The sequence below is a fragment of the Amborella trichopoda genome, chromosome 10 (genome assembly GCF_054954075.1).
Source record: "Amborella trichopoda isolate Santa Cruz 75 chromosome 10, AtrichopodaSantaCruz75HAP2 v2.0, whole genome shotgun sequence".
Lineage (NCBI taxonomy): Eukaryota > Viridiplantae > Streptophyta > Magnoliopsida > Amborellales > Amborellaceae > Amborella > Amborella trichopoda.
The window spans coordinates 10142804-10169578 of record NC_142345.1 but is presented as its reverse complement, the minus strand read 5'-3'; positions in this window follow the sequence as shown (position 1 = coordinate 10169578).

Sequence of the window (26775 nt, the reverse complement as noted above, 5' to 3'; positions counted from 1 at the left end):
TTATTAATAAAAAACCTTCTCCCACTTTTGAATTGTCGAAACAAGAACTCTATGTGAGAGTAGAAGCTCCAAAAGGGGAATTAGGGATTTTTCTAATAGGAGATAATAGTGTTTTTCCCTGAAGATGGAAAATTCGTCCACCTGGTCTTATCAATTTGCAAATTCTTCTTCAGCTAGTTAAAAGAATGAAATTGGCTGATATCGTGATGCTACTAGGTAGTATAGATATCATTATGGGAGAAGTTGATCATTGAAATGAGAATTGATGCGACAGAAGTACAAGCTATCAATTCTTTTTCCAGATTGAAATCGTCAAAAGAGGTCTATGGTCTGATATGGCTATTTATCCCTATTTTTACTCCTGTATCAGGGATCACAATAGGGGTATTGGTTATTGTGTAGCTTATTGACTATCATCCCTTGTTGCTCAAGAGTTTTCTCCAAGGCTAGAGGAGCTTATCACATTGCTCAAAGCTGAGTAGGAAAGGTAGAACGCGCGCAAGGCACCAGCGTCTAAAGATGAGGTGCACATGGTAAACTCTCAACCCTACTTAAACCTAACAAAGTGAAGGGAAAAATGAAAAATACGAAGAGAGAGCGGAAAAGAAAAGAGAGAGAGAGAGAGAGAAAGAGAGAGAGAGAGAAAAAATAAGTTTAGGGAAAGAAAGAGATTAGCCCTTGTTATATATGTAACAAAAGTGGGCCATATAGCCAAAGATTGCTAGTTCAATAAAAAGCCTGGGGTAACAAGGAACTTGTGTGTGTGATGTTCGAGACATTGCTAGCTGACCCTAAGGGGCCATCTTAGCGTCATGACTCGGGAGCTAGTGCCCACGTGTCAAACACCAAGGATGGCTTCTGCACTTTCAAACCTTTGGGATCGGGTGAGCAACACAATTACATGGGGGCAACCGAATGAGTGTAGGTGATTTTGCTCTTGAGATGAAAAATAGAAAAATCTTGATCATAAAACAAGCACTTTATGCTCTTGACATGAGGAAGTACTTGGGAACTAAGGCTGAGTTTATCACTACCTTATCCGAAAATAAAGTGACAGTAAAAAATCATGATGAGAGTGTCATGATCAGTCTACTTGTAGACGGTTTTTATTTTATTGAAATAAAAGAGGTAGTTGCCTATATCTCGTCTTCGAATGATGTTGATGCCTTTCTTTAGCATATGCAACTAGGGCACATACGATTTAAGAGAATGAAAAGATCAGGAAAAGGTGAAATTCTAAAAATTTTAAAAACAACATATCAAAGGTGTGTGAGTCATGCGTGCAAGGATAGTTAACAAAGAAAAATTCCAATGATAGTTAACAAAGAAAAATTCCACAGGGCCACAAAGAGCTTCTAACATACTAAAAATCATCCATAGCGACATTTGTGATTCTATGAATGAAACTACCAAAATTCGCAAGAGGTACTTCATCATGTTCATTGATGATCACTCACGATATGGTCATTTATGCTTAACGCACACAAATTCCGAAACCTTAGAGAAATTCAAAGAATAGAAAGCCGAGGTAGATAATCAAACAAATTTGAAAATCAAAGTCCTAAGAACCGATAGGGACGGTGAATACTCCTCACAACTTTTTGGAGACTTGTGCATGGAGCATAGTATTATTCACCAATACATCATGCCTTACACACTTGAGCAAAATGGAGTTGCCAAGATATAGAATAGGACCTTGATAGAAATAGTACGGAGTATGATGGGGCATGCAAAGCTCTCCTTAGATTTCTAGGGAGAAGCAGCACTGACGACAGGATATATCCTGAACCATGCACACCAAGGCTGCTCCTCTTACTCATCACGAGATTTTCACTAGTCGTACTCCGTCCCTTGATCACCTAATAGTATGGGGTTGTTCTACCCATATCCAAATCTCATACTAAAATAGGACAAAACTAGATCCCAAGACCATCAAATATATACTCATTGGTTATCCTGATCATGGTAAGGGGTATCTATTCTTCAACCTTGAGAATGGGGTAGTTATAGAAAGCCGAGATGCCCACTTCTTTGAGGAAGAGTTCCTTGAAATAAAAGCAAGTCACAAGTATCCCGATCTCTATGAGATGGTTAGTGACAAAGTCCAGTCTTGAGAACTCGAACCACCTCTTAGGAGAAGTAACTGAATTAAAAGACAACCTGAATTATTCACTTACTTAGGGGAACATTATGAGAGGGATGAGCTAGATTATAAGCCTTCCACTTACCAAGAAGCCATAACATGTTCTGAAAAGGGCTATTGAATAGAAGCCATGAAAGATTAATATAATTCCATAACCCAAAATCAAGTTTGGGAACTAATACCTCTACCTCAAAACTGTAAGGTAATAGAATGTAAGTGGGTGTTCAAGAAAAAATTAATCTCAGAAGGAAAACTAGAGAAATACAACCAATGGATTCACCCAAAAATAAGGGGTAGACTATGAAGAAACTTTCTCCCCAGTTGCTAAGTTTCCATCTACTAGAGTCCTGATAGTCATATTTGCCCACTTTGACTTTGAGATCTATCAAATTGACTTAAAGACAACCTGTCTCAATGGGGATTTAGAAGAGAAAAGTTTTATGGAACTACCTGAGGGATTTGAAGAGAAAAGAATGGGGAACCTCGGGTGCAAACTAAAGAAATTCATCTATGGCCTAAAACAAGCATCACCCTAGTGGTACATCAAATTTCAGGAGACGCTACCTCTAGGGGTTACCTCAAATGAGGACGACTACTGCATCTATAAAAAGATTAGTGGGAGTGACGTATTTATTTCCTTATATGGGGATAATATGCTAATAATTAGTAGCTCAATTGCCCTTGTATCGAAAACAAAGAAATTCCTTACACAACACTTTGATTTGAATGATCTAGGGGAAGCTTCATACTTGCTGGGCATCAAAATAATAAGGAATAGAAAGGAGTGAACCATTCAGCTCTCCCAGGTGACCTACAGCAAAAGAGTACTGGAAAAGTTTGAAATTGACAAGTTTAAGCACATATCAAATGCCATATATAAGCAATCAAATGTGCCCTAGTGAAAAGGCCTGACTTATCCTTTGCCATGAGCATGATTTGCCGGTTCCAATGCAATCCTGAGATTGAGCATTGAAGGGTGGTTAAGAGAGCTATGAGATACTTAAAAGAGACTGAAAACTATGCACTTACATGTGGGGAGGATCACAAATTGCTATCCAAGGATATTCCGATACGAGTTACCGGATCCAGATGATGGAAAATATACTTCTGAATCCGTATTCATGCTTGGAGGAGTCGTTGTTTCTTAGAAGTCAAATAAACAGGATGTGGTAATGTTAATTACCATGGAATAAGAATATGTGGTATGTTGCATAGTAGCCAAGGAAGCTATATGGATGATGAAGTTTCTTAATCAACTAGAGTTGAGCCTCTACGATTTGAGTGTGTAAGAATCTTATGTGATAACACGGTCACAACATCCCATAAGAAGTCCAAGCACATAAAGTCATGTTTTTATCATCTGTGCAATAAGGTGAAGTGTAGAGAGATTGAGATTACATACGTACCTACAGAGGTAATGGTTGTAGACTCACTTGCAAAGGGGTTAGCTACAAATGTTTTTATTAGAAATGTACATAAGATGGGGCTGAGAGAGAGTGAGGAAGAGAGATTGTAAGGCCCTCAAAGGCCAAGTACGTGATTGTTAGGTATTTTTTGACATTAAAAGGCCTTATGAGAGCATGTAATCAATTTTTGATATAGTGGAACAATGAACTCCGGTGGAAGTATGGTCTAGAGGGACTGAGAATGACAAATGAATTACAGAAACTCAGACAAGGCTTAACGAACTAGGCTAGTCAAGTTACAAAACCCTAAATACCTTGGCATAGAGCACAAATTATGAGGGTTAGCAGGGTTATCCCTTGATGAGGTTGGAGTTATTGAGGATAGTGAGTCAGGAGATTGTGTGACCCTTGGATGTTATGGTATGTATGTATGGACCAGGGCCAAAGCCTCATCTTGAACCATTACACAATATATACATATGATAGTCGTATTAGAATAAAAGTCGCTATAGAGGGTGACACGTATACATGTGCAAGAGATGACCCCCATATGTACCATAGAGTTATGTGTGTACAAGTCTATGTGACCTTGGACTTGTCCCTAGGGGGAACTTCTAATCCATAGACTAGGAACTACTAAGTTTGTTTGAGAAAGTGAGTGTGGATTATAGTCCTCAGTAGAAGACGGAGTGATTTAACAAAATTAATATATCCTTAACATAGTTGAATCAAAATCCCATCAAATTATTTAGAATTAATTAATTTGATCTTAAATAATTTTTAGATTTATAGAATGAATTTTTGGAAGTCCTTGAATATTTTATTTTCACAAAATAAATTTATAAATAGAGAGAAACTGAATTTTTAGTATTTTTATTCAGAAAGAAAAATAAAATAATCATCTTTTCCTAAAAATAATTTTATGATTTTAATAAATCATAAAATATATGGGGGCCAATCATGGGCATTGGGGCCACCATAAAAAGACATGTGGGCGGTGCGAGAGGAGCACGCCCCACTTTGTGCTTTTTTCTATTTTATGTTGAGGCCATCAAGGCACTCAAGTAATAAGAAATAAAATAAAAAGTTTGAAAATTAAGGAGATTTAATTTTCAAAAAAAGCATGTGTAAGAGAGAATATGGAAATAAAAGGTATATGTTATGGGTAATGATTTCATGCAACCGTTGTATAGTAATATGATGTAACAACCTTAAAAATTTATCTTATGGCCATTTGTTTGATCCAAATTTTGAAATATACACCATTTTCATTCTAATGAACAATCACAAAAAAGAAAAAATTGAAAACACAACCTAGAAAGTATTTTTTTAGCCCAATTAACATAGGCCGTTTTTTTTGGTGAGATGCTTAGATCTAGGCCTTACAAGGATTTTTTCCATTTCCAATTTTTTTTTTAATGGCTTTATTATCATTAGATTAACAATATTAAAAAATAAAAAAATGATTTTGAGTTTATAAAAGCTAAAATCTTGAAATTCACAAAATGAATGGTCTAGATTCTTTTTTGGAGGGGAGTCATTTTTACCATATCTAGGGTTCAAATTGAACTTTTTTTTTTTTTGGGGGTTGGGGGGGGGGGGGGGGGGGGGGGGGGGGTTGATTATTGAGATGAAGAGATTGTGTGTGTAAAATTTGAGGTCATACAAAATACCACAAACATGGTCTAAATCTATTATCCATAAAGATGGTTAGCCTTAAGAAGCCCTAACTCTAGAGAAAATCTATAAATATGCTCTATGGGGTCTCTCATTCTCTACACCTATTATATTTATATATATATATATATATATATATATATATATATATATATATATATCTCAAGAGGCCACATACCCCTTTCTCTTACATATCTGATCTCTCATCTCTCTTAGCCTCCCTCTCTAAGTTAAAAAATTATTGTATGGGAAATTAAAGGGCATGCCCCAAAGCCTTCAGAACCTAAGAGAGGGCCACGTCCCACATAGTTAGGCTAGCTTTTGGTTGCTATTAGTTCCAACATTGCTCTCTAATTTGAAAGGGTTGTTAGCCGAAGGTTTCCCATACTTTGAAGATCTGAGATAGACCGTTAATCCCGTACGCTATTGTAGGAGGAGATCGAGAGTGGGGTGTGCAAAGTTTAGTTGAGATAATTTTCTGGTAATTTACTTTATGCTTTGCAATCTTGTGCTTTCTTGTTTCCAAGAATCTTATGTAATTTTTACGTATTGAATAAAACAGTTTTTATTGTTGGTAGTAAGTGAGAACTTATTTTGTAATTGATTCTTATTTATTTTGAATTTATTTTATTGTATTTGGATCTCTGTAACTGTTCAGGCCGGTAGAAAAGAGAAAAATTAAAAACCGCATATATCGAGCTTGCTCACCTTGTCCAACTTTCAGTAAGATGGCTAATCTAGGGTTTCTTAACAGTGTGATTTTGATCTTGATGGATAGACAAGGATGAGTGGCTATGATCAAGGCCCTCTCATGTGTTGTGGATGATGTGCATCAAGGGCCATAACCTATTCACTTAAAATGTCACACTTAATTTTGCACGTAAATAGCCCCTATAGCCTCATTCTCTACACACTTGAGAACACATTTTACAGAGAGGATTAGAGAGCTCGATGACCCACATGGTGTGCTCTACTTCCTTGTTCCATCTCATGGGGAGCAAAATCCCCATGGCCATTGAAGCTTCCTCTCATGGTGTCTATGTTTGAGGTAGTTCCTATAGCTCTTTTCTCTTCTTTCTAGAGTAATTTGATCATTTTCTTCTTGCTGTAAATTCCATTTTCAGTAGCCTCTTCATACTTATATTCTTAAATATTCATAAATCCTGAACCCTTTGAGAAACTATGCATGTTTATCATTATATATGCATAGTCTACTTCAATACTTCGCAACTAGACACCATCTTCTTTTCTAAAATTTTCATCACCTGATTTCTCTGAGATTTTTTGATATTCTTTGAGCGTATCAGAAAGCATTTGATGATTATTTGAGTGTCATTTCATTGATCATTGGTTCTTGAGTGTTTCTTTCGTAAAACTGCTAATGTTTTTTTAAGTCTATAGCCATATACACTCATATAGTTTAAGTTGTTTATAACTTACTTTTACTCATTATTTTGAACATCCAAAGTTCATCTTTGTCTCTTATTTCAAAGCTAATCAAGTGCATTTCAAGTGTGCATAAGTTTCCCATTTAAAAAATAAAATCAGCCTTTGTAATTTGAGACATCCTTGCCTTCATTTATGGGACAAAAGTAAATCCTTAAAGGTCCGCCTGAATGACTAAGGCCCAAAGTGTTTGATTATTGATTTCTCAAGATTATTTCGCATTTGCTGTAACTTTGAGTTTTATGTGATCAACAGTTGGTTATGTAACATTTGGAGTTAGTTTATGTGAAAAAGAAAAGCATATGTGCAGTTCATGTACAATTGTATGTGATAAGTGATGTACTTTGCTTTTATGAGCACAATGTATTTGTTTTATGATTTGGGGACTCCATAGAATTGTATTTCTTTTATTTTTAGTAGCGTTTGAGTCTTTGTAAAATAAAAATTTGTGGTTGTGATGGTGAGTGGAATTGTAAGTACGAGTAGTGTTTGTAAAAATTTTAAATTGGGTAACTAGTGCAAGTGTTGCATAAAGAGCACCGTAGACTTTATATCACCTTCAATGGGATCCTAACTGGCTACGAAGGTTAACTCGGCTCGGGGCGGGTGACCTAAAGGTTTCAAGGTTTGGAAATTTGACTTACCTTGGCCACGCCAATTGGATTAAAAGCTAATCCCATGACTTGGAAAATTGCCCGTCTAATAACCCGACTATTCAAGGTGACACTGATCATGCTGACTTGGTGGTCTATGGTTCCCAAATGACAACTATGGGGACTAGCCAACTTGGAGACCTAGACTTCTAAATATGGCTCCACGTAGGTTGAGACTAGACTCAGCCGCATGGGTACTATAGGTTCGAGGGGCATATGTGTGATGCCTCTCGGACTAGTGACTCAATATCCTGATCCTAAGCTGGGATGAAGTCATTGTTGGGTAATATTTTCAGTCATAGGGTCAACTTGTGGATTAGATTTCACCCTAGTTTGGTGTTGGGACATGATGTTTAGACTATGCTAAACTAAATGCTTGGACCTAACTAAGACAGACCAAGAAATACCCACAAAAACCTAGCTAAGATTAGACTAAGCAAAACACCACAAGAAAAGGTTTGGGAATTATTATTGTAGGGATGCTTTTTGGGCAAGGAATTACAAGAGGTACTCACAATTAAAGTTATGTGATCCTCAACTGGCACAACTCACAGCAGCTAGGTGCCCCTCTAGAGTTAATGTTGATTTCAGCGGCTTTTGAAAAAATTGAAATGCTTTTGTGGTGCATATGTGTAAAGAAGTGTGGAAAAAGAGCACATGTGTGCATGTGTTAGAAAGTGTGGAAAAATATGCAGCAATTTTAAGCAAATGGCTTGTTATGTATAAGACAAGCAAAAATATCAGAAATTATAGCTTCGACATGAAAGGAGAGCAAAATATTATTTTTATTTTTCAGGAACTCAAAGAAGACAAGATTAGAGACTGAGATCAGAACTAACAGAAGATCAAAAAGTTCCATAAGTTGCCAGGACTCAGGTGCACACGCTATGTTGCTGGAACTGGCCAACACCGTGCGTCGCTGGATCAGACAGTCTAGAGATGTGCTGTGTGTTGCTAGATTGTTTTGATCCTCACACAGTTTTAGGCCTTTTTTTGCTCTCCTCGTTCTAGCTGGTCATAAACCGGCCTTGTATTGAGTTTCAAGGTGGTTTTTTACTGGTCTTTTATCGGATTTTGAGTTCGACATGCCCCATGGTGAGCGCCACACTATTTATAGCCAAATTTGGGAGAATCTCAAGAAGAAATCCTTTATGATTTATGATTTACACCCTACATCGAGTCACCACCATCCGATGGCGCGGGATCAACGATCAACCTTCAATCTCAACTGGGAGAGCAAGTTTAGGCCAAGCCCTCTAATAGAACTATAAACTCCTTTATCACAAATCTCAAACCCTTAAGTGAACCCCGTTAGCAACCTAGTTTGAGATAAATACTTATCTTTTTTACCACAACCCTATAGTCTAAAACCCCAATGAGAGATGAGAGATCATGAGAGAGTTGAGAGAACCACCATAAGAGCTATATCAAAAATGAGAGTGAGATATTTTCTTAAGAGAGAGATATATATAGATATTCCAAGTGGGGTGTGCCCCTTTTGTGGGATATGAGAGAGAGATATGAATTAGGTATAGAGATTTTGGGTAGAGATAATTTATTTTTATAGGCTTGGAACAAGATTAAGGTTTTTTAGGGTTTTTTTTGGTTTGCCTCTTCTTATGATATTGAATATGAACCATTGATCTTAGGTGACTTGTGGGGTTAGAGATTTGAACCCTCCATTCCATAAATGGGTCATCAACATTATGGAAAGTGCTAGAACCTTTATCCCCTATTCTTAAACCATTTTTTCATCAATAGAAATTAAATAAAATAATTCAATTCATAATATAGTGCTTACAAAAATTATGCATAAGCTTTCTTATGCTTTCCAAAAATCCTTTGAAAGTTTCCTCAAAGAAAAACCTTTTCAACACACTTCAAAGCTTTTTCTTCAAGCCAAAGCTTGAAGTGACACAAGGAAAACTTCATTAGGGTGGGGTGTGCCACCCTAGGTGGTACTTCATGGGTCCCACCCACATGCAATGATAGCCCATTAACATATTGGTCCTCCCTTACAATATTAAAATTATTAAAATTAATTATATAATTTGGAAAAATCCATAAAATCAAATTTAAATATTTAAATCAATTTAAAATCAATATATTTATTTTTATAAATCCAAATTTGATAAATAAAATATCCAGAGATCTAAAAAATTCAAATAATAATTTTAAAAATCATATATCGTTAAAAAAAATATAAATAAATTCATTAGATGGGAAAACAATCCATATGGTTTAGGAATTAAATAAATAAATACTGGGGCATTCTACCTTCAACTGTGGATTACGATCCATACTTGCTTTATCAAAGCGACCCAGTATTTTTCATTACCGACAGTCCATGCAGGGGCTCATTAGTGGGTCACCAAAGTCTGGCCAATGAGATAAGGGGTCGTAATCTTAGTTTGTGGATTTTAGGTTCTCCCCTAAAGACGTATCAAGGTCACCTAGACTTGATCCGACCTCAGCTCCTAAGGCTTTCCCGAAATGGCTATTATATATGCATGTTGTGTGATGGCTCGCAGATGAGGCTTTGGGCTCCGTCTCTGAAGGCCACCATCACACACAAGGATCACACAATCCCTCAGCTCATTCACCCTGGCATACTCCCACTTCATCAAAGGATGAACTATTAAAACTCTTATCGGATAGTTTTTTATGTTTTTCCCAACCGACTGGTCTAGCTCATTAAGATCAGTCTGGTATCAGCAAACATCGTTTGCTTAGTATAGGCCACAAAGAACCACACTCCCACTGAGTTCATGTTCCAGTATATCATTTTATTTTACAAACACTCATAAGGCCTTTATAAAGTGCATAGAATTAGAGTTGTAGAGAATTAAGGTTGATGTGTTATGGGGTTCCTCTTTAGTTTCTAGGCTATATGGTTTCTCTAAGGTTTTTAGGCTCTAGGATTTTTCTAAAGTTTTAGCCAGCATAAGGATCTTCCTAACCTCAAGATTTTCTCAAAGACTTCAGTTATGAGGTTGTAGACTCTTAAATTATACGTTATGTACTAAGAGGAATTCTAGTGATGTCTAGTTGAATTGGGATTAAGTCCTAGTTTTTATATCTAGAATTCTAAATCCAATAGAATTAGGCTTCTAAAAGGGTCAAATCTGTCATTGAACTACATCCAGTACATTCCAAGTAATCATTAGAAATCCCCCAAATTTCAAAAATTTTCTGACAGCAACATGGTATGTGTTACTGGGGCCAATGCTGAGCCAACTGGGCCGACGTAACCCGTGTCACTAAACCAGTCCCGGCTCCGGATATTACGGTCAATGATAGGGGCATTAAATCTTTCGAAACAAATCACGAGTGCCACATTTTTAGATTTCAGAAAAGATCCGAACCGTTTTTCACGGTGTAGACAATCGCATTAGCCCTCCGGTTTTTCTTTATCCCAATATCACTAACCTGACTCATTGCAAACAGAGCCTTAACAGCTAGCCACTTGGGCATGACCCGGGGAAAGCTAGGTTGGGGAGTCTCTAGTTGGGTCAAGTCCCGAAAAAATATATGAAAAAGGTTGAATAAGAAAGACCCAAAAATGGGGAAAAGAATAATGATATTTTTAAAATAAAAAAGTGCACTTTTATAAATTTTGACGAATTATACATATTTCCTTAAAAGCAAATTGTAAATCAAAGAAACGAAATGCATGATCTGGATTTTGGTCAGATAACATCAAGATTTAGTTGGAATAAGCCCTAAAATATGTAGGGCAAGCTTTTCTACATTATAGAAGTACTATTTTCTCCCTTTTCCAACCATCCATTTTGAATGGAGGGCTAAGATTGCCCCAATCATAATGTCACGTTCTTACACTATTTTTTTTTAAAAAATTATTTTGATACCAGATTTTGGATGTTCATTTTTCTATTAAACTCGCACTAGCAAAAAATATAAAAAAAATATTTTCAATAAAATAAAATGACCAAAATACCTTTAAAATTTTTAAAAGGTATTTTGGTCATTATAATTTATCGAAAAATTATTTTTAATATTTTTTATAGGTGCGCCTCAATTAGAAAATGGTACGTGCCAAATTTCATATCCATACAATTTATATAAAAAAAAACTAAAAATAAAATACTTTGAGATGTCGGATATAAGATCAAACGGTGAGTGGCTCTCTTGATCAAAATTGGACGGCTGGATGGTAAAGGGAGGATAGAACTTCTATGTTGTAAGGGAAGCATAGAAACCTTTCCCAAACATGCATATCTACATTGTATTTAAGAGACTGAAAAGAATTTTTGTGAAAACAACAACAAAGCATCTAAATAGAAACCAACACATGTATAAGAGCATATACTTGTGATATATCTACCCTAAAACTGTAAAAAATCAAACAACCTAATGAATCATAAAGGTTCGGAATCAAAGAAAACAAATATGAGGTTCTCCCAAGTTGATTTTCAATAGGAAACCCCAAGTTATTGACTCTAAAAATTGCCTTTTGGATGTAGTAGGTTGTTAAAAAACCGACATGGGGCTTTAATTTGGGGTTGAAATACCCAAATTGATCGACTTAATTTCATATTATGGGAGATGTAAAGGTCTCAGAGACAGTCGGACTTGGTAAATCCCAAGAGACTTGCTTGAGACACGGAATCTCCCGAACCTAACTCAAAAGCTGGCCAGTTCACTATAATGGATCATATTTTGTGGGTAGGAGGGGTCCGTGCACTTTCTTTAAGGCCTTATTTGGTAACCGAGAAAAAATGACAAAGAAAGAGAAAACGACATTTTTATCAGTTTCCACATTTTCTTTTGTTTTGGAATGGAGAAAAACACGGATACACGGAGCCTCGTAGTTCTCTGAGTTTTCACATTTTTTTACCATTTTTTAAGAAAACTACAGTTCGGTTGATTTTTCAAAAAAATGGGGAATCGCAAGACCCCCATCGTTATCATTTTATTTCTATAACCTCACGATCTCTCTCCCCACTCAATCTCTCCTTGCTGAAGTTGTAGCCCAAGCTTTTCTTTGTTTTTCACATGCTATCCACCATAGCTTCGGCCTAGAGTTTTTAACTTCTCTCATTTTTTTGTCGGGCTTCCAGTTTCTTATAAATTTTTAAAAAAAAAACCCCTTTTATTTTATTATTATTTATTATTATTATTATTTTAAAACCAATACTGTACACAATCTTTCTAAGGGTCCCACAACCCAAAATATGAGTGGTCAACCAGATTACAACAATGCGTGGACCCATATCATTGTACTGCCTCGTGACATTTAAAATACACACACGTGCTTGCAAGAAGAGTAGAACCTAAGGTTCATGATGACAACCTTGATTGCACTCAAAGCAAAATACCAAGCTATAGTTTTATACCCTTTCCTAAAAACCCTAATTTCGCCTCATTTAAAATGAGGCTGATCATACTTAACCCTAAGAACAAGAAGAAGGTGAAAGAAATGGATGAGCCGCCTCTCTTTTATGAGCATATGGACCTAGGGTTTCTACTTAAGGGATTGTAGGGCAGGCATAGTGTATTTGAGATGATCCTTTTATGGAAACCCTAATTTTTCATAGCCATGTGGGACCAATCTCTATGCCTTCATGAGATTAAAGTTGCCACCAATAGTATTCAAGCACATGAATCTTGCACACTTTTGTTTTAAATTTTAAAATTTTGCTTAGGATTTTTAGTGGCCTGATGAATTATAACGTAGGTTCAGTGGGACATAGAGATCAAACCAACCGCAACCAACAAATCTAGTAAATTGATTAATTATTGCAAATGCAATAAGAGAAACATTGGCTTTCATAAGAGGTAAACCATATTCTACTTCCTCAAGGGTATACTGTTTATTTACTCCCTCGAGTAAAATCCCACCTGTGATTAGTTTTAGGACTCCAAATTTTGAAGATATAACCTCTTTGACACATGGATTAACGTTATCATGGATTTTTCTTATATGCACCCAGTATAAAAAGTTTGATGGGCAATAAATGCTTTAATCTTAGAAATGAAAATTTGAATCTCTCTAACCCCTTGGAAGCCAGTGATTTGTCTCTCTCTCTTTTTGGTTTGGTTCTCTCTCTTTAAAAAATAAAAAATAAAAAATAAAAAATAAAAAAATAAAAATAAAAATAAGAGGAGAATGTAAGGCACAATTCCTTTTCTGAATTTTCAAAGATCCTAAAGAAATTGTTTATTAGGTTTGGGCTTTCTACAACCACAACTCTCTATTTTGTGGCCAATGGTGGAGACGCCCCAAACCCATTTTTGGTGGACCGCGGCCTTAATTTCAATCAAAGTGGTGCAAAGGCCGCCTTTTCTCCTTCTTCTCTACCGACATAAGAGAATGCACCGGAATGGTCTCTCCATCTATCTCACTTCCATCTTCGGAGGGTGCGGTTTCTACACACCTTAAAATTTTATCATAATATGTAATTTTATTGTAAAAAATTCTTAGTATTATCTTAAAATCTATTTTCATACCTAATTAGAAAATTTTAAATTCCAACAATAGTTAAAATTAAGTAGATTTATAAATATATGAAAATCTTGAAAATAGATGGTCTAGATAATGCGTTGCAAGATGCACTATTTTTTAAGATGCAAAAACTTTTTTTTCATATTCATACATCTCGATGTCGAGATGATCGATTATAGTGTTTTTTCAAAATTAAAACAACATTTCCGATAGATTTTTGAGGTGCATTTGTGATTCTACATTTTAAGGTTGCAACTTTATATAAACTTTTCCCATCTTCGGATTATCTGCTATGAGACTATCTATCTTTTATTACAAAAAGGTCACAATTACTTCTAGCCATTAGATGTCATATTAGATGGCTTCGGGTGTATGATTCTAATAAAAGATATATAGATTATACACTATTTGTTTATCCAAAAAAAAAAAGATTATCTACTATAAGACCACTTTTTTTATACAAGGATGTCACAATCATTTTTAGCTATTAGATATGAAATCCAGTAGATGAAAGTGCATAACAACATTTGAGATATTTTATTCTTGACTTTATGTCTAAACAATGGCAAAACCTCAACCACAGATTTCAAATTTAATGGTCAATAACAATTGGACTCCTTGTACAAAAAATAAAGAGTCTCATTGTATATATTTCCATACTTATAACCATCCAATTTGAAATCAGACGGAGAAAAGTGATTGTAATGTTATTATACTAAAAATAAATAATCTTTTTGTATACTTTTCTAATTACCTCTCTATTTTACCCAAAAAGTGGTATCGACTCAACAAAATTCTAATGAGAGTGCAGTGAAAGATATATGAAGCCGTATTGATGGTCTTCTTTGAATGTCTTCCCATTTTTTATTTTCTATAACCTTTGACTAATTAACAAAGCTTTAATAACATTGTCAACAAAAAAAAAAAAAATTATGGCGCTTAAAGGAAAAGAGAGAGACACTCGAATTATGATGGGTCTTGATCACTTTTGGGTAAAGTAGAGCGAGATAATTGGAAAGTATACAAAGAGACTAGCGGGTATGAATGTTCTTCTTATGTGGGAGTATATTGTGCATCTACTCTCTTGTGCAAAACACTTATTAGGTAGATTATTTTAGTTTAAAATTTTTGAAATTATTAAAATATTATTTTGAAAAAAAATGATTAAGTTTTGATCTAGCCCATAAAAAATTAGATAGTCTTCATTCAATTTAGAGGCTTTTTTTAAGCGTGAATTTAATTTGAAAACTTTTTCTAATGAGATTGCTTTATGTGTTGTAGAGATTCATCATCATCATAATTATTTTTAATTATTGATTAACTACACGAATTCCAGTCCACCATTCTACTCAATGCTATATCCTTAATGAGGTCATAAAGCATAGTATCTTTCTGAACTACTTTCAACTATATTCGTTTGGGCTTACCTATTATCTTTTTAAGTAATTCCATTTGAATTATCTTATACGTCCTAACAGATGTTGTACTTGATCGGTACCACACATGTCCAGCCTACCTAAATCTATTCTCTCACTTTATCATATGAGAGAGAGTAAATGGATAATTTACTCCCGTGGGAGTACAAAATCATTTGACTTTGGCCCTTTTCACATTGCCTATGCAATAAGGGAAAAATTAAGAGAGAGAAAGCACGCGCGGCTGCAAATAGTGTTCAAATCCAGTCAAGCGGCCTGGCCCACGTGTGCGAATGTGCCACGTCATCATGGGAGCAGGGACCAACGCCCACTGCTCCAGGCGCCAACGTGGTCAGCTGTCACTCATAAATGATGGTCCCACTTCATGCCACGAGGAAGGAATCTAAGACCCAACAGGGGCCAACAAGTGCACGTGTCTGACACGTGTCATTCAGGGGAAGGATCAGGGGGCGCGTGGCATGCATCTGGGGGTTGGGAGTGTGATGGGTGGAAAGAATCTCGGTTGCGAGTCACCCACTCGCTCCCCACTTGGAGGGAGTGGGGCCCATCACCAGCTGTATAAGTTTGACACGTGGCGGAAGGGGGTGAAGTTTGTTCGCATTGGGTGGGTTATTATGCTCGTCTCCACCCCAACAACTGTCATAATGTCATCAAGCCCAAAAGTCCATACTTCCATTTTTTTTCTTTTTTTTTCCTTTTTTTTCTTTTTTTTTGTTTTTTTATCTAAATAAAGGTCATTCAAAAAGAAGAATAGTTACAACCAATGGTTTAAAAAACGGATCGGTGATCCGGATCGGGTTTCTAAAAAACAGATCCGGATCGGCGAATCGGCGATCAGGATCGAGAATCGGGTGAAACGGTCAGAATAAAGTTTAAAAAAAATTCGAAAAAATTATTAAAATTCATTATAAATATTGTTTTTTAGGAATTCAATAAAAAATGAGGGTACTCCATTAAGAATTTTCATGTTTTTGAATGAATATGCGAATATTGATATGTTCTTTCCCTGCATGAACCGCCATTCAGCATTTAATTTACAGTATTTCGTGCTCATCCCTACACTGTTGTTGTTGGGACTCGATATGTGAATAATATGGCTGGGATAGGGTGGCTTCAGAATCATCATCTCTCTCATTTTCTCTTTGAATAATATGGATTAAAAAAAAAAAATAACAAATTTTCAAAAAAATCAATCATGGATTAAAAAAAAAATCACAAATTTTCAAAAAATTCTATCATGGATTACAAAAAAAATTTCGATCATGAATTAAAAAAAAAAAATCACAAATTTTTTAAAAATTCAATCATGGATTACATAAAATTCGATCATGGATTACATAAAATTCGATCATGGATTACATAAAATTCGATCATGGATTACATAAAATTCAATCATGGATTACAAAAAAAAACAAACAAAAAAAAAACAAAAAATTCAATCGTGGATTACAAAAAAAGAAAAAAACAGTTCGATCATGGATTACAAAAAATTCAATCTTGGATTACAAAAAACTCTATCATGGGTTACAAAAAAAGCAAAAAACAAAAAATTCAATCATGGATTACAAAAAAAAAAACAAACATTTCGATCATGGATTACAAAAAAAAAACAAACATTTCGATCATGTATTACAAAACATTCGATCATGGATTACAAAAAATTCTATCATTGGTTACAAAAAAAAAACAAAAAAACAAAAAAAGCGATCATGGATTACAAGAAAAGAAAACAAACATTTCGATCATGGATTACAAAAAATTCTATTATGGGTTACAAAAAACCAAAAAATTCAATCATGGATTACAAAAAACACAAAAACAATTCGATCATGGATTACAAAAAAATCGATCAAGTATTACAAAAAAAATCTATCATGGATTACAAAAAAAAAAAAAAAAAAAAAAAACAAACAAACAAAACCGTACGGACTCATCGATTCCGTACAGTGAATCGGCGAGTCACTGTGCGGAATCGTCCGGTTCTCTCTAGAACCGGACGATTTCCGATTTTTCAACCGATCCGATCCCTTTTCGCGAATTCCGAGTCGAACCGGGCGAGTCCGGTTTGACTCGGCGTTTTTTAAAACGCTGGTTACAACAATACCATGGAAAAGGTTTATATAAGGCATGAATTCTATCATATTAAAGTGAAGTGCAAAAATCTAATGTTCCAATATTAGGACATCCTCCAATTTGATCATTTTGACTCCCTTAATCATCTTTACTCTCTTATAACAAATTATCTAAACGGTTATTTTCAAGATTTTTCAAGTGTTTATGGATAAGCTCAATTTATGTTTTTTAAAATTTAAAATTTTATAATTAGAGACGAAAATAGATTTTCAAGTCATTGTAAGGTTTCTGACACTCAAACTACATCTCCATGAAAAATTTAGAGGTGTGCCTTACTTCTACAAGGAGCCCACCTTGTACAAATCTCGCCCATTTATTTTTTGAATAAGAATGTCACAATCATCAATACTTGTTATATGCCAAATTGGGATGGTGGAGTTAGGTCATTGGATGCACTTAGTATTCAAAAAATGTAATCTCAAACTTTACAACACACCCCTAGCTATCGGATTCCACATTTGACTGATAAAGATGTTCGTGCAGTTCTTATACCAAAGATAAATGAAGGAGTAAATTGTATACATATTAATGCCATCAAAATACTCATCGCCCAAGGAATTTTTGGATATGAATTTTGTTAAGCTTTGATAAAAAGGGTGAATAAATAAAGAAAACTAAAATAGATTTTATGTTCTTGAAAACCTAGATTCAACCACCAAGTAAACAATCGGGGACATCTTTTGAACATATATGGGTACAACTTTATTTTTCTTGTCAAACATTGATCAATACGATAATAGAGACGATCGCAAACGAGAGTGCGCACATTCTACACTTGTGGGAGTATAATATTTTTCCATTTTAATTTTTTTGACATTTTTTATTTATCATTTATTGTCTTGAATTCAATTCCTACTACTAATTAAAAAATAAAAAAAAAGGAATTGGCTGAGAATTCTCTATTGGGTTTCAAACAGTTTGATATGACCTCCTAAACTATCCATTGTTGATATCTCATGGTTGAGAAAGTGCTTATAAAATATAGAAAACCTAAATGCTACCACAATTTACAACCACAACATTGAAATATTAGTGAAATCATATGATTTTGGGTAGGCTCAAGTGGGTCTGAGGCCTCTGGGAATGATCTTGTTATGGTTACACCTTATTAAAAGTTCATCTGGAGAAGGAATGTGGATTCAAAATTTTCTAGGTCTATGTTCTTTGCCATCCAATTATGAATGAAAAAAACTAAATAATTAATCTTCAGCCTTAGAATTGTTACTTTTGTAATATTTTCCATTGAATTGTTCATTTTGAAATTTCAAGGATCATTAGTCCTGATTAGTTTTAGAGGCCCAAATTCATGGATATGAGGTGGAAATAGATTTGGATAATTTAGGGTGCGTTTGAGATCACAATTCCTCGGTACCAAGGGCTTACACTTGAGCATGCCGTCTCACTTAATAGTTTTCTTATATTTCCACTAAGGAAAAAGTATATATGAAGGCGAGGCCCTAACCAATCAAATTAAGGTGCACCTCAAAATTTTCATTAGAAGATGTGGTTTCGATGTTAAAAAATTCTCAAATTGATCATCTCGATGCAAGATTGTCACACCCCAAGAATTTACAATACTGTTATTCCTGAGATGTGACAGACAAAACATATATACATCTATTGATAGGACAAATTTACAGTGGCGAGGCCTTACAAAGTAAATAAAGAAAGCTAGCACAACAACAATATCTTCCAAGGTTGATCTTGACTAGCACTCAAAATGAATCCGCAGTTATCCTGAAAAAATATTTACCATAGTTTGATGAGTTTGGCTACTCAGTAAGTGATCATCATAATCCTAAAAATAATCATGATTGAAAGATATCAATATTTTCCAAAATGAGATCTATTAACAGAAATGCATCAACAGTTTCACTTTCAATAAATGCATAATTAAGATTAATCCGAGTAATTGAAATGCTTATAACACTTTTAACGGCAGTACATAATTCAAAGGATTTCACAAAATACCCTACTGGCGTCTCAAGTAAGTCACCTATATACCCCATCAGCGTCCTGATGGGTTCACTTAATCCCTATCGGTGTCCCAGATAGGTCCACTTAATCCCTGCAGGTCCACTTATACCTCACCGGCGTATCGGATGAGTCCACTTAATCCCTACCGGCGTCTCAGATAGGTCCACTTATACCTCACCGGCAAACCAGATGAGTCCACTTGCATACTTAAATTATTTCTAAATCTCTTTAAACATTTGAAAGCAGCAATATCATGTACTCAACATATCACTGAAATCATTAATATGAATTTCACTTAAACCATTAATAACAGTCACTGTCTATAACATTTCAAAAATAACCAATCAAATATTTTGGGCTCAAATTTAGAATGGTAGCAGTTTGTTAAGGCATTCTAGCATAATTGCCAATTTAATATGTATAAAAAAACTCTCATAAAAATTCAAGAATACGGAATTATCACAATTTATGGGATATCAATCCACAAATAAACATTTCACAACAATACTATAATCAATTGCAAAAATGTCAATTTTTTTAAATAATAAGGCAGTCATTTGCACATGAATTTTACAATGTCTAAATATTCAGAACAGTAGAAAGAAATATCACAATTTTACTAAAAGCAGAAATATCACATTTATTTCGAACAATAAACATTTACAGCATTCAAAATTTCTAACATAGGTAAAATATCACAATTTTTATTAAAAAGATTATTTTTCAAGATAATGAGGTCACGTGCGCATAAAATTTATCGCGCCTAAAATTCATGATAATAAGCAGAAATAACTATTTCATTTCATTTTTAAAAAGAATGGATTATTTTTTGAGACAATGGGGTCACTTACACACAAAACTTATAAAATAAAGATCCTGGACGGAAATATTACTATTTATTAAAAACAGACTATTTTTCAGGAAGACGATGTCACTTACTCACAAATATTTGAGCGGGAGCTTCCGATAAAAAATTCGGTTCGAGAGAGGAGTTCACTGTGTTTTGACCAGAGAGAGAGAGATCTCAAAAAATTTTTTGGGTGGGAGTGCTCACCTCCCCTATTTAAATTCTTATAACGTATTATTATATTATTTTATTACGCTCTACCTCATACCTGAGGTGTCGCGTTAAGAGTCTGCTTTTAACATACGAAAACCACGTCCACTAAAGGACGTGGCAAGCAGCAAGCAGCAGCAGGCAAAAGCAACAGCAAGCAAAAGTTTAAACCAAGTAAAAACTTTTGAAAATAGTGATGGTCCCCAATGACCATCATACTCAAACAGACCATCACCTATTTAAAAGCATCTTTTCTCTTTTTTTTTTTTTTTTCTTGAAATTTTAGGATTTTTACAAAGATGTATGAACATGAGAAAAATAGATTTCAATTCTTGAAAATAGTGCATCTTGTAACGTATTTTCAAACCGTCAATTTTTAAGATTTCCAAGTATTTATAAATTTGCTCGATCTATACTATTTTTTAAGCTTTAAATTTTATAATTATGGAAGAAACTAAATTTCCAAGCCATCATAAAGATTTCCAGTATTGAAACAACATCTTTGAAAGTATGCCTTACTTTGATTATTTAAGGCCTTGGCCTTATACAAACCACACCCTTCTACTAATAGGTCTTGCGAATAAAAAAAAGCATTCTTTTAGCATTTATTTCAAGTAATAGAAGTAGTGGCATTTGAATTTTGATTACATCCTCTAGGTGGTGTCTTATTTAATTTGGGATGTTTTTTGGCATGTTCATCTAAGGTATTCAATCTTAAATAATTAAAGTAAGGCACATCTCTAAATCTTGCTAAAAGATGCAAATCTAGTATTGGAAACCTTATAAAACTCTTAAAATATATTTTAATCATTAATTATAAAATTTAGATCTCAAAAAAGGTATATATTGAGGTTCCTAATCAACGGGATTGGGGATTTGATATGCATCGTATACAACGCATTCCGCTTTTGCTCGGGTAATAGGGTTACCTATGCGGAATATCATTATTAACAGGTTTTGGGGTTTCTTATACCCTTATCAGTTTGCTCTGGAATCAATTATCGAACTAGAGCTGGGTCCAGATTTATAAACACTTGAAAATTTTAAACATAGATAGTTTAGATAATGTATTATAGGATGAACTATTTTTAAGACTTGAGACTATTTTTAGGATGAACTATTTTTAGGACTTGAAACTTTTTTTTTTTCCATTTTTATACATCTCAAGGTTGAGAAGATCAATTGTAGGGCTTTACGACGTCAAAACAACCTTTATGGGTGGATTTTTTAGGTGCACTTCTATAGTACAAGGTAGTGACCTTATATAAACTTTTCCTAATGCACAATTATGGTATATAGTATAAACTCAAACTTTCCTAATGCACAATTATGGTATATAGTACAATATGGAGTCATCCTCCATTACATTCAATTAATTTCTCTTTATGTATAGCCTTCACATCCACTCTTGCCTAGGTACTACGGATCGTATAATTGTCTCCACCGCTTGGGATTGGACGGAACGGTTGATGTCCCACTCCTGCTCATTGTTTGCATTTAACATGCAACCACAATGTTATGCCATTTACTACCCCCAATAATGAGAAGGGTACAAAGACAATATTTATTATGCTATTATACTCAAAGGCCACTTAGTTTTTGGTACAAGAACCAGTCCCATGTGAATTTTATTAGGTGGGGATGCGACAAAGTTCTCATGCTTTTATTTTATTTTATTTTTCTTAATTTGGAAGGTAGTCAATGCCATGTTCCAATGCTTGGATTTAAATTTACGTGAGACCACTGTTGTCAAATGCGCTTCACTTTGGCCGAAGAGGTTGAAGCTTGAAGAGTTAAGGCCTAGACCGATGTCAAGCGAAGCCCTGTGCAACCACTTCAGTCAGATTCGGGCTGCTTTGATCAGATTCAGGTCTACTTCTGGCCGATACGGCTGAAGCTTCGGCCTCATCAGCTTAAGCAAATAAATATTTATATAAATGTATTTTTTATTTTTTAAAAAAGTATTTTTATTTTTTTATTATTTTATATATAAATATCTAATTTTTTATATTAAATAAAAATATATATGAAGTCGTCCCCCGAATCTGCCGAAGCACTGAATTGCTTCATTTTTCTCATCAAACGGAAAAGACTCTGAAGCGAATCTAACAACATTGCATCTGACAACTAGAGTTCATTGTACCTTGGAAAATTGTTTCATGAGAGCTGGACAGCTAACTACATATGCAGTCCAAAAAGTATATAGCATCCATCTTAACGATAGATGCAAGTAGGTGTTCCATTTAAAAACAATGGAAACTAACGGTCCAAATGTTTTTTTACCAGAATTATTATTTTTAATTTTTTAAATTTATTTATTATTTCATATTCATGATTTCCATGTTAGAGATTATATGTCTTTAAAATTTAAGTCCAAAAATCTATCTAAAAAATAGAAATTTTAATAAGCCCTCATTTCTACATATACGGGTTTGGTCGCATAGAAACCTCGTACCTTTCTTATACAAAAGTAAATGGAATTCTTTTATACTTCTTCTCAATGGTTATTTACACAATACTTCCCTAATTTTCAAATAGAATCTTTTAAAAACATCAATCAGGATCGGGAATCCAGATTTGATTTAATGGGTGGGCAAGCAGTATTGTTAGAATACAATACACTATTTTTACTTTTTACTTACTTTTGTCGATTAATCCTATTTGGATCGAAATCAGGGTTAGAATAGTGCGCCGGCAATCCAAAGTCCATTTTGGGGTTTTAAAGCTTTCAAGCAGTGGTTTAAAAACGAATTAGTGCCCCGGATTGGGGACCTCAAAAATCATTCAGATTTGTGAATCGGCGTTTCGAATCGAAAATCGGTCGGATTCAGCTTTTAAAAAAATCTAAAAAAAATATTAAAAATCATTATAAATGTTGTTTTTTATGAATCCAATAAGAAATGAGGGTACTACATTAAGCATTTTCATTTTTTTATAAGATTAAAAATAATATTATTCTATATAAAGTGAAATTAGTATCAGATCAAACATTTATTAATTCTCTTTACGTGTCCACAATTATCACAAACCAACTAACAACAATATTATACATTGAAATTGAAATTATTGATTTATACGTTATAATAATTTTACTATTCAAATAAAAATAAATTTGAAATTTGTCTTGTAATATCATCTGATTTTAAAATCTAATTTACAACTATAACAAAAGATACCAAATTATATAATGTATAATAAAAATATATTAATAAATAACATATAAGATTTGGTTATCAATGTAATTAGTATAATTATTAATTATAATATTATACTAAACATGATTCAAAAAAAAAAATGGCTCTTGTATGTATATTTTGAATTGCTTGTATATTTTTTATAATAAACATGATTTATTATAAAAGGCTCGCTTCATTAAATAAATATTTTTTATAATAAACATAATTATTAAAAGACTTTTGTTTTATTAATTTAATAAATATCTTTTATAATAAATTGAATTCCATAAGAGCTAATGGTTGCACGCTAATAGGTTTGCCGGACCATGTGTTAACAATTTGCACGCTAATAGGTGCAGGACCATGTGTTAATAGTTTGCAGGCAATAAGTTTGTTCTCCAGCTACTACAGTGGGAATTGTCCCACATCGAAAACTTCAAGGGAATTCACATCTATAAAAGACGTAAGGACTAGTGTATTTGTTAGTGATAAATGAATCGGATATGGAGCCGCGTGTTTGTATGGTGACATCAGCTCAGCATGGTAAAGTTCTTTTATTTTAAAAAAAATATCCTAATTACCTTTGCAAAAAAGAAAAACAAATGTATTGTTGAGACGTCACATTTTCAACTCGTTGATCGTGTTCGATTTTCAACTCGTTGACCGGTTTTCAACTTGTTGATATATGACGTCATACTGTGTAGAAACCCTTGCAAAACAAATGTATTGTTGAGACACAGTGATGTGTCCAGTTTTCAACTCGTTGACCGGTTTTCATCTTGTTGATATATGACATCATACTGTGTAGAAATGCATCACAATTACCCTTGCAAAAAATTAAAAACAAATATATTGTTGAGACACGGTGACGTGTCCAATTTTCAACTCATTGATATATGACATCATACTGTGTAGAAACGCCGAGTCATGACATGGTTTTCAACTCGTTGATATATGATGTCATACTGTATAGAAACGCCGAGTCATTACGTCACCTACCAATTCCATATTGACTCGAGGTGGTTCACTATAGAGAATCATCAAATCTACTCTAGAATATACTCGGGCATGCCGAGTAATGACGTCACCTACTGATTTTGTATTGACTCAAGCCGATTCACTATAGAGAAGCATCGGATCTACTCTACAACATACTCAGGCGGTTCACTGTAGAGAATCGCTGGTTCTACTTTAGAAACCGGTGATCCAACATTTTTTACTAGAATCGATACGGGGTGACCGATTCCCATATCTAGTCTGTGCTAAATTGGTGATTTTTAAACCACTGCTTTTTAAGTATGCCAAAAGATATTATACTCCCCTAGGAGTAGTTGTGTATTTACTCCCTCGAAGAAATCTTAGGACCTCAGGTTTTGGGTATATAACCACTTTAGCCCATAGAAAAATCTCCAAAAAAAAACAAAAGCACAAAGAAAAAAAAAATGTCCAAATCTCTCGATGCACTAGAAAAAATAATGTTCCAAGATTTAACAAAGGCCGTCCAATTTTTGAAGAGTGAGATCTAAGTGTAAAAAAAACTCAAAATTCAAATTTTTTTCCTTTAAAAATAATTAACTAATGATTCTTAGGTTCTTTCCAAAATCTCATGCTGAAAATCTCTCAAGCTGGTATTTTAATTGAGGGAGTAAATGTAGAGTATATACGCCAGTGGGAGCATAGCATACTTGACTGCCGGAGTAAGGGAAAAACCTTGTCGGGAAATTTAGAAATTTATTGGGGGCAAAAACTTGACTCTCAGACCTTTTCCCCTCTCTTGCCCTCGGGGTCACGCAAAGTGGAGATGCCCCCTATGCTGGCGTGTCAATATGACGTGTCATAATGACGTGGCAAAAAGTGGCCTCTCCACGATTGCGAAAAGGCAAGCGCCCATTTAAAAAGCGACAAAAAAAAGAACACAAACCATAACCCTAAAACCGCTCCTAGTTTCCCATACCGCCTTCTAAAAACCGCTCCTTGTTTTCTAAACCACTTTCCTCCCGGTACGGTCCACGTAGATCCCAGCTGTAACCAGACCTTTGGGCCCACCACTAGCCACGTGCGTCCACACGATTGCCAAGGAATACGCACTTTTATTTCTGAAACATAAAAATCTACAAATACGGATTTTAATCCTGAAGGTAAAACAATTTTATTGTTAATAATAGAAATTATTGGAGTACTTTTTACTTAAATCCAAATTTATTTTTATAAAAATCTGGACACGTGATTTGATTTTTTAATATGAAACAATGTACTTTTTCCTTATATTATTTAGTTTCATATCCTTGATAGAATATAAAATGAATAATGATCCTATGATACCTTTCCACACCCATGTATATAGTACTCAAATAACCACCATTAAATATGGTATAGATATCTAGAAAAATTATCATATGAATGCGGGATTTGATTTTTTTAGAGATCCGTGTCATATTTAATAGTGATCTTTTGAGGTCTTATACACATACGTGTGGAAAAGTTATAAATTTATCACAATTTACTATTTTTCAATCATGATTATAAGGTTGGCAATGGACAACGCAGACCGGCATGAAAAAAGTAGGGCTTGGGCTACAAACTGTGGTTTGAGGGCTAGGATATGGCCAGTGCGGGTTGGTTTGGCTTTGACTGGCATGGCCATCTTTTTTTTCTTTAAATTTTTCTTCATTTTAATTTCAGCCCAGCCCATAGCTAGGTGTGGCAATGGGTCACGTATGGGTTGGGTCCAAAAATTGGACTCATACCCATACCTTTCGGGTCTCGGGCCCATTGTTACCCTCACCATGAGTTTCATTTTTTTTTTTTGCCCCATTTTTTATTAACATATACTCGTATTATTGGCAACAATGTTACAATCACCTGCTATTAGATTCTAAACCATGTGATTTGTCATTTAATAGCTAAAGCTGCATGCTAGTTGTAATTATATATGATCCTCAATACACTCAAATGAATAGGGCTTAAAGTAAAGTACTTTATCTCTAACAGTTTACGAGTACGGGTCAGGTCCCGTTGAATCCAAACGCGGAGCCATATAGTGTTCGGGTCCAAGTTTTGAACCTGAACCTCCCCAAGTTGGGTCCGAGTCCATTGCCACCCCTACCCATAGCCATCCCTACATTTTAATATAAAACTCCAGCCATACTTTAATTTTCTTAATCAGTTTTTTTGAGTTGAATCTAATTTGTGTTATTTTTCAATC